The sequence below is a fragment of the Vicia villosa genome, linkage group LG1 (assembly GCF_029867415.1).
Source record: "Vicia villosa cultivar HV-30 ecotype Madison, WI linkage group LG1, Vvil1.0, whole genome shotgun sequence".
NCBI classification, from domain to species: domain Eukaryota; kingdom Viridiplantae; phylum Streptophyta; class Magnoliopsida; order Fabales; family Fabaceae; genus Vicia; species Vicia villosa.
In genome coordinates, this window is record NC_081180.1 from 198,683,227 (window position 1) to 198,701,629 (window position 18,403).

Below are 18,403 nucleotides of genomic sequence, written 5' to 3' on the forward strand. Positions count from 1 at the left end.
GAAGTCTCTCAGGTGGAGGTGGATTTTCACCCATGACTTCTTCTTCACTTTCAGAACCTGAACCTGAATGAACAGTCACAATTTCTTCTTCAGATTCCGGCGCAGCCAACCGAGCTTGTCTACGCCTTGCGTGCAAAGTTCTTTCAATTTCTGCATCAAAAAGAAATTCAGCTGATGCCTTACCTCGCATACACAGATTAGACAAATATTAGAATTAGAAAAAAATAACAAGTGCTGAAAATAAAATTTTAGTCGCAGAGCAACAAAATTCTAACTGAACTCAACTTAAACTCAATATTATGGCAGTCCCCGGCAACGGCGCCAAAAACCTGATCGGTAAAATAGCAAGTGTACTATTTTGCCTCTTGTAATAATAGGGAAAATTCCCCGAATATCGATCTCAGGGACTGCGCAGGAATAATGAGTTCAATTCAAGATTCAACCAAACAAAACCCAATTGAAGTTTTTGTTTAATTGAATCTTGAATTGAACTCATTATTCTTGCGCAGTCCCTGAGATCGATATTCGGGGAAGTTTCCCTATTATTACAAGAGGCAAAATAGTACACTTTCTATTTTACCGATCAATACGCTCAAAGTTTGCTAGCATGAAAGTGGCAGCATTTACCGGACGGTTTTGGGAAGCATAGAACATGATGAACAACTCTTCTCTTGAAACACCGGTGATGCTTTCAGCTTTACCAAAAATGTAGTGGGCAAGGATCTTGTGGAAATACCGGAAGGCAGGATTATGGATGCTTTCAGATTGGAATTCATGCTTTTCGGGATCATCATTTCCGGCGATACTACCCCAAAAGCGCTCTAGCTCACGGTACTCAAAAAGTTCTTCCAGAACCACAGTAAAAGCATCTAATCCATTGGGAAATCCCAACAGGGCAGCAAACTCGCTAATGGTGTAATTATACTCAATGCCGAAAAGCCTAAAAAGTATCACCCCTCTTCTGGTTCCTAGTCCACAATTAGGTAAGTGAGTATGGGAACTCAGGAACTCCAAAGTAAGCTTCTGGTACGAGTTAAACATTCTCATCAGGTGAGAACTTGTCCAACCTATTTGGTTCAGCAAGTACATCACACTTTCTTCAATTCCTAAAGTGGTCATTATTGGCCCATGAGGATACGAAGTCAATGCCATCTCTCTTTCTGCCAATCTCGCATAATGTCCTACTTGACCTCTTCCTCTGAAAATAACTTCCATCGTATCAACTCCTTGCATCGTGAAATAAGTCAGTAAACTAAGTTAGCCTGAAAAGTGAGTTGATCAATTGAAAATTAAGTTAGAATTGGCCATATGCCAAAAAGAAGAAAAAGAATAAAAATAAGAAAAAAGAAAAAAATAAACATAAGAAAAAATAAAAATGAATAATAACTAAAAAAACAAAAAGGTGAAAGAGATAAGAATTTGATAATAATAACAAAAAAATTTTGATAATGAATAAGAGTAAAAATAAAATAAAAGTGGTAAAATTTTGAGTAAGAGTGAAAAATAAAAAAAATAACGAAAATGAATAATAAGAAAATAAAAGAAATAAAATGACGTGAGTTGTCTCCCACAAAGCGCTTTGTTTAATGTCGCAAGCTCGACAATACAGCGAAAGGTTAATCGTTAAATTGAGCGGGCAACTCGTCTAATTTTAAAATTTGTGAATGTTCATCGTTTTCGAGACGGTGATAATGTTTAAGACGTTGCCCATTTACGATAAAGGGTTCAACTGATTTCCCTTTAATTTCTATCGCTCCACTCGGAAAGGTGTGAGTGACTTCGAAAGGTCCGGACCATCTAGAACGCAATTTTCCAGGAAATAATTTTATCCTAGAGTTAAACAATAGCACTATGTCGCCTTTATTAAAACTTTTCCTAGATATGCACTTATCATGCCATTTTTTTGTTCTTTCCTTATAAATTTTAGCGTTTTCGTACGCATCTTGTCTAAGTTCTTCTAATTCATTTATATCGAGAATGCGTTTTTCACCGATGGTTGTATAACTTAAATTTAATGTTTTAATAGCCCAATAGGCCTTATGTTCTAATTCCACCGGGAGATGGCAAGATTTACCGTAGACGAGTTTAAAAGGAGTGGTTCCTATGGGAGTTTTGTAAGCGGTTCTATATGCCCATAGAGCTTCGTTTATCTTGGAGGACCAATCCTTCCTAGATGTAGCAACTGTCTTTTCTAAAATCTGTTAACTTCTCTGTTGGACACTTCCACTTTCCACTAGTTTACGGGTGGTAAGGTGTTGCTACTCGATGTTTGACTCCATACTTAATAAGAAGTTTTTCTAGAATTTTTGAGATGAAATGGGAGTCTCCATCACTAATTACTAGTCTTGGCATGCCAAATATTGGAAAGATTACATTCTTAAAGAGCTTGATTACCACTCGTGTGTCATCTATGGGAGAGGCTATAGCCTCGATCCATTTTGAAACATAATCGACAACTAGGAGGATGTATGTATTACCAAAACAAAGAGGGAAATGGTCCCATAAAGTCTATCCCCCAGACATCAAATATTTCTACTTCTAAAATACTCTTTTGAGGCATTTCATCACGCCTTGAAATTTTTCCAGTGCGTTGACATCGATCGCATATTATGATGGCAACATGTACGTCTTTCCACATGTTAGGCCAATAAAGCCCAGATTGGAGGATTTTTGCGCAAGTTTTAGACGTGCTTGCATGGCCTCCATAGGGGGCTGAATGGCAGTGCGTTATTATGCTTTCTACCTCTTCTTCGGGGATGCAACGATGAAAGATTTTGTTGGCGCCTCTCTTGAAGATTAGAGGATCGTCCCAATAATAGTGTTTAAGGTCATGGAAAATTTCTTCTTTTGTTGGTAATTTAAGTCAGGAGGGAGTACACCAGCGGCTAAATAATTTACGAAATTCGCATACCATGGTGTAGTGGTAATGGCTAAGGAGGTTTATACTTATTCGTTAGTTGTGTCTCCTTCTAGTTTGAGCAATAAGTTTATCGTACGAAAAATCATTATTAATCGGTACGGTTTCAGACTCTAAATTTTCAAGTCGAGATAAGTGGTCTGTTACAAGGTTTTCGGTTCCTTTTTTGTCTTTAATTTCTAAATCGAATTCTTGTAGTAGGAGTATCCATCTTAAGAGCCTCGGTTTAGCGTCTTTCTTAGTCAACAGGTATCGAAAAGTAGTGTGGTCAGTGTATATGATCATTTTGGCTCCTACTAAGTAGGAACAAAACTTATCCAGTGCAAAGACCACTGCTAATAGTTCTTTCTCAGTTGTGGCGTAGTTCATTTGAGCTTCGTTCATGGTTCTACTTGCATAATATATGACGTGAAGTTTCTTATCTTTTTGTTGTCCAAGGATAGCGCCTACAGCGTAGTCACTTGCGTCACACATTATTTCAAATGGTTCGTTCCAATCGGGGGGGTTGCATAATAGGTGCTGAGATTAAAGCTTTCTTAAGGCTGTGGAATGCTTCTAGACATTTGTCATCAAAAATGAACTCGGCGTCTTTCATTAATAGCTTAGTTAATGGTTTAGTAATTTTCGAGAAGTCTTTAATGAAACGGCGGTAAAATCCAACGTGTCCTAAGAAACTTCGAATTTCTCTTACGGTCTTCGGAGGTTGAAAGGTTTTCGATTATTTCTATTTTGGCTCTATCTACTTCAATTCCTCTATTTTACAAGATATATCCTAACATAACTCCTTCTTGTACCATAAAGTGACATTTCTCCCAATTTAGTACTAGGTTAACTTTCACACAGCGCTCCAGAACTTTTTCTAAATTCGCAAGACATCCCTCGAAGCTTTGACCACATATGGAAAAATCATCCATAAATACCTCCATAGTGTTATCAAGGAAGTCAGCGAATATTGCCATCATACATCTTTGAAACGTCGTGGGTGTAACACCCTTCTAAACCCCGCGGAGATTAAATAAAAATTCAGAGTAAAACATAAAAATAAGGGTACCACAATTAAAATAAATCAATTTATCATAAATCAATTGTCATGCCACACTAAGGGATAATCATCAATTTTTATAAAATCATGTTTCTACACAGCGGAATATTCATTATACGGGTAAGCATAACATCATTTATGCATTATCCCACAAAATTAATACAATAACAACATAATAGAGTATCATCATAGACTCTAAACTAGCGTTCCCCCAGTGTTACAATATCAGAGCATGACAACAGACGCTAAACTAAACGCACTTACTCATGAGCTAATCCTCACCAAGTCGTAAAAGCCGCTATCCTCAATCTGAAAATGACAACATGTAAGGGTGAGTCTCATCGCAATTAACAAATATTATTGCATCATAAATAATAACACATAATAGTTACATCGTTCTGTAATACGGTGGGAGAACTGACTTTTTGAAATGTGCGGATAGCAAGAGCCGCCACCGACTTTAATTTTATCCAATTGGAAAGGCAAAAAGAACAGGAAAGAACTCTGAAAGATTTTGAGTTCGGGGGGTAGGTTATGCAAAGGGAAGGTGTAAGCACCCTTTGTATCCATGGTTATCCATGGGCTCTTAATTTCTTAGCTCACTTGTTTATTTGAATTGTTTGAAAAGTGTCGTGTGTGAATTGAAAAGATTTGAATAAGGAATTTAGCTTGTAAAATAAGCGTAGCCTTTTTGAATTGATTTGAAAAAGGGGTGTGAAACGTATTTTTGAATTTTTAAAAGAGCAAGAAATTAAAAGCAATTACCGTAAGTTAAATTTTCTATTCTTCAAGACTTTAGTTGGAAAGGGCTATCCATACCATAAAGAGGGCAGGTAGTCTTTTCATTGGATTTGAAAAGGGTCACTGAGGTTTATCGTTCGCCATAAAACTGTCCCTACCATAAAGAGGGCAGGTAGTCTTTAGGAAAGGATATAATAGTCATTTTAAGGCAACAATAAGGATACCTTAGCATTCGAAGGGATGATCATCATTTATCCGAGGCAACATAGAGGGACTAGATCTCATATGATGATTTCATTTGTAAGCAACCGACTAAGGTATCCTCGTATTCGAGGGACCTGACTATTTAATCAAAAAAGCAGCATAAGAGGAAGGTTACCATTAAAGGTGTGTGTGTGTGTGTGTGTGTGTGTGTGTGTGTGTGTGTGTGTGTGTCACAATCAAGTGATTCTGATTCAATTATATTATCTTGTAAATTAGTGAGCTACATTCAATTAATTATCTTGCATTCCCTATTTACCAACCACATAGTTAATAGTATACAGAAATTTGAAACAGTTTATGGGTACGGAAAGTAAAATGCGGAAAGTAAAAGTCCTAATTACTATTACATCAAAATTGAATGAGCGACCTATATACCTTCTAGAATTTAAATGAAGGAAATTAAATTAAATAATTAAATAAATAGCATAACTAAATAAAGGCAAAATTTAAATGACGGAAATTAAATAAATAAAAAATTAAAACACGCATGCGACAATTATAGAGTGGAGGTGAGAAGAGAAATCGGAAATAAAATATGAGTTCAGAAAAAACAGGGTTAAAAGCCTTATGGCTAAAAACCTAAGGGTAAAACCTTAGCCTATGGCTAATGGGCAACACTTACCAGTAATTACTAAGCCTAACTGCACTAAAGTGAAATGACCAAAGTGAAATGACAAGGAAAGTCAATTGACTAAATAAACCTAATTAGCCTGAAAATCCTAATTCGATTAAATTAGCCTAAGTCTAAAAAAAGTAGTTATTGGTTAAACCTAAAATTAATTTAAAATTATTATCTAACTAATTAATTAAGCTAAATTAATTAAAATCAATTAAACTAAATTAATTTACCTAAATTGAATAAATTAAATTAACTAATTAGACTAAAATTCAATTTAATTCTAACATTTAATTAAATCCTAAAAAACTAAAGAATAAAAAATTTCTAATGTTTGAAATTTGAATTTGGAAAAAGAAATAAGAAATAAATCAAGCAAAAGAAATATTAAAAAAACCAACCAAAAAAGAAATAACAACGTAATGTTTAATAAAGATTTAAAGGAACCTGGGCGGAAATCCTGTACACGCGCGTATGGAGGGTCCACTGTAGAGGAGTACACCTGGGCATTGGATCACATTCTGGAGCGATCTGATGGTGTAGATGGGGAGTGCATCGTAAGACTATGATGGGAGCCGCGCGCTGGATCTGCGTTTGAATGTTTTTGAAAAAAATATTGTCAATCTTGGGGATCGAACCCAGGTACCTCTGCTCAACCAACAATGTTCTTTGCCAAATGTACTGCATTCGATGTGTCATCATACATACCAACATCAAACAATATATTGAAATAATAATTAAATAGAGTAAGTCAAACTGGGGCCCTCCACTTCACGTGCCAGACCAATGGAAAAAGGAGAGAGAGAAGCAAAATGTTGACTGGCTAATGAATCTTCTCCACGCGTTGGTCAATTTTTCAACGCTCCTGTTCCTCTTCTTCTTCCTCCGCACCTGCAGATTTTGCTGTGGAAACAGCTACGGACTTTGTTGCGGATTTCCATACAAAAATTCCTGCATCTTCAAAACCTGTCACAAACAATTCAAACCAAAACAAAGACGATCCAGACCTCTTAATTAGCATGCCACCATCTCAAATATGGCCTCGCTTTAATAAAAAAAAGACCTAGAACATGGAAAGCGAAAGCTTCCATGTTTGAAGCCCTAATAATGGTAGGTCTTAATTCTCGCGTCTAAACTTCCATGTTAGGGTTCCAATCTCTTCTACTATATGCTATGAACATGAAGAAAACATCAAACCATATTAAAACATCATTGATATGCGAAAACAAAACATAAAAAAACCTGAAGAAAGTGAACAATGATATACACTTGCTTACATGACATGGAACCTGTTATTGAGTTGTTACCTAATCTTTTATGCCTTGTGATCACGATGGAGGGTTTGAAAGCTTTTGAGAGGGTCTGCCACGAGAATTTCTCCTTGCCCTAATTTTATGAATTTTTAGAATTGGAAAACCCTAGCTCCCTCTCTTCTTTTTCGTCCCCTTTTCGTGTTGCCTTGTTGTATATATATTCAGCAGGGTATTAGGTCAAGAAAAAGAACCAAGAAGCCCATGATTGAATGCAATATATTTGATTGAAAATAATAAGCAAAACTTACTATTTTGGTTCCAATTTGATTCAATCTTTCTCAATTAATCTCACATGATTTATAAGCCAATATTTGTCCAATATTTGATTGAGAAATTAGCCAATATCATATCTTTCATAATTACCATGATTTCTTTTATTAAACTTTGAATTATAATGAATATAATTCAAAATAAGATAAATAATAATGATAAGAATAGAAAAATGGTGTGGTGGGCTTCTAAATATACCATGGACGTGTTTAAAGTCAAGAAACTTTGGCCCATTAGTCAAAAAACTTAAAATTCACCACTTTGGCTTTCATGCAATTTTCACAAAATCGCCCAACTTGTGCAAGCCATACCTCCTTCAATTTTTATCATACGGAGATGATCTAAGACTTTTTCGAAAGCCTAAGATGTCCTCTACAAGCCACTTTGTAACCTTTTTTGCATTTGAGGATGTTATCTTGAAGGTATGGATCTTGACAAAAAATAGCTTTTTGCGAGCTTTTAGAAGGACCTGTAATGTTTTGGCTAATATCTCTCAAATGGTGCATTTCTTGGTATTGAGCCCAACATCAAAGTTGTAGAGAATTGAATTTCCTTGAGAATGATCTTTGGTTGGGGAATTTCTGATAAAGTATGAGAGAGATATGATCAGTTAAAGTTCAGTTGACTTTTAGTTCAAAACCCTAATTTAGAAACTTGGACATTTAGTGATTTTGAAGCTTTTATTGATACATCATGATCAACCTTTTATCAAATTATGAATGTGACTTAAAAATGTTGATGTTGACCAAAAATCAGGAGTTTTGACAGTAATTTGACAATAGTTGATTTTTAGGTCAAACTAGTCGACTGTTGATCATTTGAGCAGTTGATTGATCAAACTTGTGAATCAGAGCTTGAAAGTTGGCATAAGGATGCTTTGAATCATAAGAGGTCATGTGAATCCTGCTTGAGACTTTGATTCACTCCTCTTCCTTAAGAGATCCAAAATCCTAATTTGAAGGCCTTTGATTAGGAGAGTGTGCACTTAGTCCAACCTTGAGCTTTTGATACTTGGACGAGCTTAACAGTAAAAATACGATGGGCAAATTTTGGGGTATGACAGCTGCCCCTATTCAATCTTCTTAAACCTGAGGATGTAGAGTGGTTTGTATGCCAATCGGTATCTGAAGGTGGTAGAGGATTGAACACTAGAATACCCATAAATTTGCGCTTGCGGGTACCTGAACCTGCGTCGGGGATGGACTTAGAGATGCCATCAGCAGAAAATATGAAGTGGGCTTAAAGATGCCACCTAACTTGTTAGATTGGTTTGAATGTCGATCGTCTCAGCACCGTGTATGGTAACTGATTTAGATCTTGAGAAGATGATCGTCTCTACTGTTGTGATGACAAATTTAGATCTTGGATCGTCGATCGTCTCAGTACCGTGTATAGTAACTGATTTAGATCTTGTAATGTCGATCGTCTCAGCACCTTGTGGGGTAACCAATTTAGATCTTGGAATGATTGTCTCCACCGTTTGTATTGAAGAATTTAGATCTAGGATTGTTGATCGTCTCGACACCTTATGGGGTAACCAATTTAGATCTTAGAAGGATGGTCGTGTCTACACCGTTCGTGATTATAGAATTAGATCTTTGAATGTTGATCGTGTCAGCACCGTTCGTAGTAACTGAATTAGATTTTGGAAAGATTTTGATTACTGCTAGGGGACTTAATGTAGATATCATTGTTAGGGGACTGATATGATAAGGACCAATTGATCACCGCCAGGGGACTAACATGATGAGAAGGCTTTCGATTACTGTCAGGGGACTGATGTAGATATCATTGCCAGGGGACTAATATGATAAGGACCATCTGATCACCGCCAGGGGACTAACATGATGAGAAGGATTTCGATTACTGCCAGGGGACTGATGTAGATATCATTTCCAGGGGACTAATATGATAAGGACCAACTGATCACCGACAAGGGACTAACATGATGAGAAGGATTTCGATTATTGCCAGGGGGCTGATGTAGATATCATTGCCAGGGGACTAATATGATAAGGACTAACTGATCACCGCCAGGGGACTAACATGATGAGAAGGATTTCGATTACTGCCAGGGGACTGATGTAGATATCATTGCCAGGGGACTAATATGATAAGGACCAACTGATCACCGCCAGGGGACTAACATGATGAGAAGGATTTTGATTACTTCCAGGGGACTGATGTAGATATCATTGCCAGGGGACAAATATGTTAAGGACCAACTGATCACCGCCAGGGGACTAACGTGATATTTAACTGCCAGGGGACTAATGTGATATTTCACTGCTAGGGGACTAATGTGATATTTCACTGCTGGGGGACTAATGTGATGGGAATTTTCTAGGAATGATTATCAGAGTGAATCTTTGTTTGGACTGCTTTTGGAGAAGAAAATTTGCTTGTTAGAGTTAATAAGTTTTTTGATGATATTCATCCGTTTAGGAACTTACCTGAAAAATAAAGTTAGTAGCATGCAATGTCATGATGCATGGTATGTATTTATGTAATGATTGATTATGAATGATGTATGTATGCAACATTTTGTCAATGATGACAGGAGATCGTAGCATCGTCTGGCGGGAAAAATAAATCCCAGAGTGTTGTGGAGAATACAGAGTACAAGTCTTCCGTTTTAGTAGGAACTCCCGCTCCATGCTCGAGGATACTCAGCTGGGGATCTTTGACTTTTGCTCGGGGATGAGAGCGATTTGAATGATTGATCTTTGATGTATCCTGATTGGGGATAAGAGAGATGAATATAATCTCCGATGTTCCATCTGATTTAACTCAATTGTGAGTGCCAACCTTTATGGCGATTATTCGAAGATAGCTTCTTGAGGACTACTCTGTGGGGATATGCTCCTGTGAAGCAAGTGCTGTGGGGAGGCGTGGATGCCTTAAACATTGCCCCCAGTGATTATAGTAACAACTGTTCTTGGACTCGTATTGATTGGGACACACCAATGAGTATTGATCAAAGTATTGAACATGTCTTGCATAGCTTTGCCCCAGTTAGTAGGGACCTTTGAGAGATTCGCCTTGTGAGGGCTTTCTGAGATATATACTATGGTTGATGCCCCTAGTACTCATAAGCTTAAGGTGATGCCCCTGACTGATCGAGAAGTAACTTTAGACCCATTTGGATGTATGCCCCTAATTGTCTGATGCTCCTGAGAGGTTCTTCAAATCTTGACCTGATTTCCCTAGATTGATTGGACAAAACATGTCATGCCCCTTGTATTCATTGACTTCTAATCATCTGAATCAGTTATAAGAGATGTTGATGCTGAAATAGTTTCGTCTGTCAGGATGAATTTTAGTCATTAGTCGTACCCTGTGCAAATTCTTTCTGATGCTAACATTTGAAATTATGTAGCAGAATATGTTTAATAATGAATTCATGAGATGCAATGCATAAGTATGTCTTGAGTTTTGAAAAACATTAAAACCAAAAGGTGTAAAAGCGTGATATTTGTAAGAACGTGACATCGGCTCGACATTTTTGGCAAACCTTAAGGAGTCAGGATACCCTTTTTGGTGACAGTATGCTTCCGAACTAACCATGCTTCAGTTAGGACTTTTAAGGGTTGTAATGTGGCTTGGTTCACAGTTTAAGAAACAAAGGATAATGGCTCAAAGTTTATTTGTACCCATCCCAGTCTTCATGATGTTCTTCGATCCTATGCTCAGTTAACTTTGCATTTAAGTTCTAGCAGAGTTTGAAGTCGTAACATTGACATTTGATGATGGTTAGAGCACCGAAAGTTTATTTGGACAGGCAGTCATCCTTTTTTGTAGTGTGGTGTCGTTTTTTTTACCACCCCGTTTCACTTGGGAGGACGGCACGCTAAACCCTTCACGCTAAATTTGGAAGGAGAGAAGCGCCCTTGTGGCTTGTATGAGGCCCAAGCTTGAGGCTCAAAAGGTTTTTATTGACTTTGGGAGATGACTCCACTGGGAATTGACTTTGACTGAGGAAATTTTGTGTTCTGTATGAAGCCCGGAATTGAGGCTGACTCTAGTTGGAGAGTGTTTATTTTATTTGATTGAAAGGTTTATTTTAGTGTTCTGTACAAAGCCCAGAATTGTGGCTGACTCTAGTTAGGGAGACTCTATTTTGTGCCTAGTATGAAGCCCAAGGTTGTGGCTGACTGTTGAGGAAACAGAGTATGGATGACTCTATTTTGTGTGCCTTGTACAAAGCCCAAGGTTGTGGCTGATTCTTTAGGGAAAGGACTAAAAGGTTATTAATCTTTTGACATAGAAGAGGATGTTTATCTGCCTTATACAAAGCCTAAGGTTGGGGCTGACTTAGTGGTGAAAAGATCCAAAAGGTTAGGAATCTTTTGACACATGAAATGATGTTTATCTGCCTTGTACAAAGCCCAAGGTTGTGGCTGTTTGATGGGGAAGGACTCGCTGTGGAGACTCTATTATCTGCCTTGTACAAAGCCCAAGGTTGTGGCTGACTCTGGATAGGGGAATACCTATGAGTAGGATTTTTGACTCTAAGGGGAGTATCTGCCTTGTACAAAGTCCAAGGTTGAGGCTGACTCTTAATGGGGAAAAGACCTACCAGTGTGGGATCTTTTGACTCTGAGGGGATCTTAGACTCTACTGAGGATTTTCCTATTGTTTAGAGACTAAAGGTTGACCCTTTTGAGGATTGTGCTCTTGTTAAGCAGGGATTGATGAATGAAAGACCCAGGTTTGAAGGTTGACCTTTCTGGGGAATTTGTTTGAGTGATTGACCTAGACTCTATTGGGGATTTTGAAGGTTTCAAAGATGATTTTGGAAGCTAACCCTTTCCAGGGAAATTTCGATTTGAAGGATTAATTTAGGAGGCTGACCCTTTCTAGGGGTTTTTAACTTTGAAAGATTTATGTGGAAGCTAACCCTTTCTAGGGAATTTGGATTTGAAGGATTGATTTTGGAGGCTGACCCTTTCCAGAGGTTTTTGACTTTGAAATATTTATGTGGAAGCTAACCCTTTCTAGGGAAATTGGATTTGATGGATTGATTTTGGAGGTTGACCCTTTCGAGGGGTTTTTATGAGATAAATAATTGGGTAACTCTCCATTGATATGAAAGGATGAAAGGATTGATTGAGACTTTTTGTTTAAAGCCCAAGATTAAGGCTGACTCTGACTGACAATAGACAGATGTGGAACCTAGACTCTGCTAAGGAGGAAACTTATTGGAGATTGAGAATAAAGGTGACAGAGACTGTCCATGTCTCTCATTCCAAAAGGTGAACTCAATACTGAGATTGAGACATTCTTGGTTTATTTGAAGTTTGGTTTAAAAGAGTAGAAGAAACTCACCAGGGTAGGCTAAAAGGTGACTAAAGACCTGTTCCTATGTTTATAAGAAACCTGATGGGTCCTTGTATACAAGCTCAAGAGAAAGATGGGAATATGCTTTTAAGAAGCCCATGGGTCCTTGTATTGTAAGCTCAATAGGAGGCTAATCGAGGGTCATCTAGGGTCCTTGTTATAACACAAGAGAAAGCTATGTGGTTTTGAACTTAGTTTGGCTCTAAGCAAATGGGTAAGAGGTTTCACCGGGAATAATTCCTCTTGGGTGGATGTGTCCTATTTTTGTTCTAAGGCTTTTTTCAAGATGTTTCACCAGGAATAATTCATTTTGAGGTTTTAACTAAGGAAATCTAATTAGGAAAGAGCCTTCATCGGGAAGACATTCTCCATCCTAGGCCATAGTCCTATAATATATATAGTTTATTTGTCCTAAGGTTGTACTCATACGTAGTTCTAGACAATATATATACAGTTTATGTTTGATAGTAATTTAAATGAAAGCTTGTAAATTGAAAGCTATAAAGCCTAACCTGGATGAAGAGCGGACCTTTGAAAGATGTATGTACAAAGCTTTACCATTAGCTTGGTTGTTTATTGGTAACAGTTGAATTGTTTGATTGTGAACAGTTGAATGTCCATTGAAAACAGTTGAATGTTTTATTGAAAACAGTTGAATGTTTTTGTTTTGAAAACAGAAGAAGTGAAGATGGACACTAGGTCACATAGGTATCTGAAGAGTTTCACCGGGAATAATGCCCTTCAAATACCAGAAGAATGTTTTGAAAACAGATGAGGAGTTTTCTGTTTAAATATGTTTTGAAAAATAAACTAAAAAATGGTGTTGGGTCTTATGATTTACTGTTGAAAGATTTTGAAAGATACAAGGTTTTGTTGTTTGAAAACCTAGATCATCTGTTTAATCAGAGATTAGAAAACAGTTTGAAAATTGACAAAAGTCAACTTAATTAAGGTAAAGACAAAATCTATACCTAATTAAGACCTAATTGATTAGGGTTTTATCACAAAAGATGTTAGGTTTTGAAAATCAAGTGAAAACTATATTTAAAGTATTTTAAAATACTTAGAAATATGTTATTTTAAACCTAATAAAAATATATCAAATAAATAATGTTTTTATGATTTTTTGGTTTGTTCACAAAATAGATATATTAAATGGAGAGTGTGTGAAAAATCAAGTAAAAATACCTTAATTTGAAGTGTGAATCAAATGGTTAAAGTTGTGAAGAAATTGAATGGGAAAAGTGATAAAAAATGGTTTTGTCTGCACCAAGGCTTGAACCCACGTCCCCATGGCCATCAAACAAAACAAAGCCAACTGAGCCACACGCTCAGTGTGACTAAAGAGGGGTTTTGTTTGGTTATATGTGAAAACCAAAGTTTATTTTGAAAAATGAAATAAAAAGGTCTGAGGGGGGGATCGAACCCCACACCTTATGGCAAGAGAGAGTGGAAGCGCATATGACCAAGTGAGATAAACGATGTATTTGTTTAGAATACACCTTCAATTAATTATATTTTAAACTTACCCCTGAGAGTTTGAAAAATGGCGCGCTTCACCATCTTCGTCTTCAACCTCAAGCTCCACCATTTTTGAATTTTCAACTCTCTCAAATCTCAACCAATTGCAAAGATGTAAAGAGCAAACTTGCTCTAAATTCACGCACGATTCCAAATATATAACTAACATGAATTTGTATTAACTATATCTACTAAATTGAACAAAATACGTGAAGAACCCTAAAATTCAAAAATAAAATTAAATGATGATGCTGATGAATAAATGCATGAGAGTAGAGGGCTTTTAATCCTCTAATGACACTGAATGAACTGGTATCGAGCTTTATTAAAATAGGTACGTGAATTAAAGAGGTGGAGTTCAAAAACTTACCTCTAAAATTGAAGGTCGTGAGGATGGTGGAGAGCTTCTGGCTATGATTGGATGATTGCAAAAGCTTCCTGGGACCTTGTTGATGCTATCTGGGCACTTGAATTGCTTTGAAAGCTTCTGAAATGCTCTGCTTGACCCCTCTTGCTCGAGCTCCAAGTGAGAATGGCTGATGATGATTCTACATTTATAGATGAGCTGCAACTATCTGAATAGCTTCGCTACACCCCAAGGAATGTGTTGGAATGCTTAGAATGTTTTGACACCTTCTAAATTGCTCTATAGACCTCCAACTGACCTTGCTCCAAATTGAAAGTGAAGATGATGTTCTTGCACTTACAAAAGTGTTCCGGGGGTTTAGATCACTTCTAATGGACCTCCCTGAGATGTTTGAATGCTTAGTTTCAAAGGAAAAGCTCTGGTTTGAAGAACCTGAGTCTTCTTGCCAAAGAACCTTTGAAAAATCTAAGTATGAGAGGGAGGAGGAGAAAGCAAGAATTGGAGTTGCTTTTGTGTGAATTATATGGAGGAGAGCACTTATATTTATAGGCAAAGAGCTCTGTACAGATTGAGGAGAGTGAGCTTGCTTAGTGAAGTCACTTTGGTTTCTTGGCCATGAAGAAATTCAAGGAATCTCACCAATGCAATGATGGCCAAACCGAGCAAGTTCCCTAGCCATTTATCTTTTCTGATCTTAGGGGACATTTCTGATGTGTATAGGCTTTTAATTAGCTTAGGAGAAGACTCCATTTGATGAATCATCATTTGCCATAAATTCCTAAATGTAATGATTACATAATCACATGGCTTTGATTTTTGGATGTTTTGGAATCTTAATGCAAATGATGCAAACGATTCTCTCCAATCTTTTCTGATATATTTGAAGTGCAAATGTACAAATTACAATTAGTGTAGGCCTTTGCACAAAAATGACCAAAACCAAAGTTGGTCATGACTTGTAATTTCACTTCAAATGCCCTACTTTGATCAATCATATCTCTTAGCTCATGATGAATTTGAAGATGGTTGAACATAATTTGGAAAGCCCTTAACATGTAATTCAATTCATTAGTTTGGTGTTTGTCCAAAATCCTTAGGGAAATTAGTGAAAAAGTCCCATAAAGTTTGAAGAAAACTAGGGTTTCTTTGCTAGTTTCATGAAGGCTCCATATCTCTTCAATGGTTGATTTCTAGCCAAAAAATCATATGTGACAAAGTTGTTCATTGAATCAAAATCTACAACTTTGATGTTGGAAGTTTTTTTTGAGTTTGTACTTGAAACTTTGAGATATTTCCTTCCAAAGTTTTGAAAAAAAGACCTTTAAATACTTTTTGATTCTTGATTGATTTTCTTGATTTCTCTTGGTCAAATGACTTCAATAATCATATATTGATGATATTGATCCTTAAAAGTCATGGTTTGACCCAAAACCCTAAAAGTCAAAGGTGATCTTGTATTGTTGACTTTTTCTAAATGAAGTGAAATCTTGAACTTTTGTGATGAATCAAGCTCTCCTCCTCAAATGAATGGTAGGAATGGATTATATTGAGGTAATAGAAGTTCTTGAGCCATGTTTTGAGTTGTGGATCCATGTCCTGATTAAAAGTCAATTGTCCAGGTGAATTAGGTCAAAAACCCTAATTTGTAGGTCCGATGAAATTGATGACTGTGGATCTTGAATTGAAGTACAATTCCCATTGGATATTGTCATAGGGATCATTTTAAGATGATTGAGCCCTTCGAGTGATGCCCTGGAGCTTTTTAGGGTTTCCCAAATATGGGCCCTGATTTTAGTCCTTGTTGGGCTCAAAACCCTAGTCTGGTGACCTGAGCAAACCTGAGTCTTGATGACTGGTGTCTAATCAACATAGGTGAATAAATGATTCATTTGAGTCCTATGATTTTATTAGAGGTCATTTTCTTATTGATTGATCCTTTTCTTGAGCTTCTGTGTTCTTGAACACCCTCGATTGAGTACCGGGTAAACAAGTGACTGCTCTGGGTACTTGTCTTGAGTTGATGAAATGTCTGGGGTTGTGACATCTCGGGGGGGTCAAAATTAGGGTATGACATGTAGCATTTTCTTTTGTCGAGGATTTTTAGCAACCTCCTTTTTTACTTTATTATCCCTAACTTTTGTCTGAACTGTTTATTTTATGATTACAGTCAGCCAGATGTTTCGATTTTTGATAAGTCTCCTTCATAGGTTTTGACTTAACAATTTTTTTTCTTTTTGGTGGATATTGACTGCCTGACTTAATGGTTGCGGGAACCCATCATTATTTGTGTAAACAACAACTAGTATAATTGAGTTAACTGAGTAACTACCCTGCCCCAGGTTATGATCAAGGTTTTAATCTGTACGAGAAAGAAAACTTCTACACCTTAGGCTCAAAGGGGTTGACGAGGGATTAACATCCTTATATCTCCATTGTTTAGGAATTGAAACAATGCTTGTACATCGTCAGCATAGTCCGTTCAAAAGCATACTATATGAGGTTGCAGTATCATTTTCGTCATCCTCCCTCAAAAGGCTTACAGCTTAGCAGGAGTTGAATATCATAAAACATAAACAAAGTAAAGACACAGTTTAAATGAGTGATAGCGAAATAAATCATTCAAGACAAACATATGCGATGCACTAATGATGATTATTAAAACAGATAATATCTATCATATAAGTCAAATGTTTAAACAAACATAATAGAAATTGCAAATGAAAGTAAATCTAATGATCCAAGGGTCCATCCTTAGAGACATTAATCAGTCTTGTCATGACTAGGCATGGGAGCGGTGATCCCCACAGAAGTCTTAGGAGGGTTGAACTCAATTTCACCAGCATCAATCATATCTTGGATCTTGATCTTTAGTGCCCAACAGCTATTGGTGTCGTGCCCGGGACTATTGGAATGATAGGCACATCGCACGTTTGGATTGTACTTAGTAGAGGAAGTTTTGATGTGTTGAGGAGGATCCCTCACAGTAATCATTCCTGCTTTTAACAAATTTTGCAGTGCCTGATCTAATGACATGTTAATTTTGGTGAATTAACGCTTAGGTGCATCTGGCTTGCGTCGTTGTTGTGGAACTGCCCCAACCGATAGATTGCGTTCATTCCGACTTTTCTGGTTGTACACAACATTGACTTCATTCTTCCCATTATATGACTTTTTTTGTACCACCAGATGAAGTAACCACTTGAATCTTACCACTTCTGATTCCGCTTTTTACGCGTTCTCTAGTTAGTATCAGATCAGTGAAACCGGATGATGAACTTCCCAGCAAATGACTATAGAAAGGACCAGTTAGTGTACTCATAAACATGTCGGCTCTCTGTCAGCTAAAGGAGATTGCACTCTTCCAGCCAGGTCTCTACATTTTTTAGCATAATCCATGAAACTTTCTTTCGGCTCCATAGACATGCTTTGTAGTTGCATGCGAGTCGGTGCTAGATCAGCATTATATTGGTATTGCTTGTAGAAAGCAACAGCCAGGTCTTCCCAAGTATGAATGTTGGCGCCCTCCAGTTGGTAGTACCACTAGAGTTGGGTTCCCGATAAGCTCTCTTCGAAAAAGTGGATCCACAGCTTTTTATTAGCAGTATGAGGCTAAATCTTCCTTACATAAGACATCAAGTGCAGTTTCGGATAAGAGACCCCATCGTATTTAGCAAAGGTTGGAGTCTTGAACTTTGGAGAGATAACAACTCCAGAGATGAGTCCTAGTTCCTCAAAATCCAGCCCAGGTACCTTCTAGATCTCCATGGCTTTCATGCGTTCTTCCAGCAATTTGTATTTGTCGTCTGGATGTTCATCCTCAAAGTAGTAGTCTCATTCTTCCTCAGAGGGATTGACAGAATAGTGGTTGCTCTTTGCATCAGTTTTAATACTAGCATCCTTATCTTGTTCATCGTCGTCCTCTTTAGAAACCTTAACTTCTTCAGCTTTCTTAAGTGGGCCTCGAAATATTCTTCCCATATTAAGGACACCCACAGAACTTCTAGAATTCTTC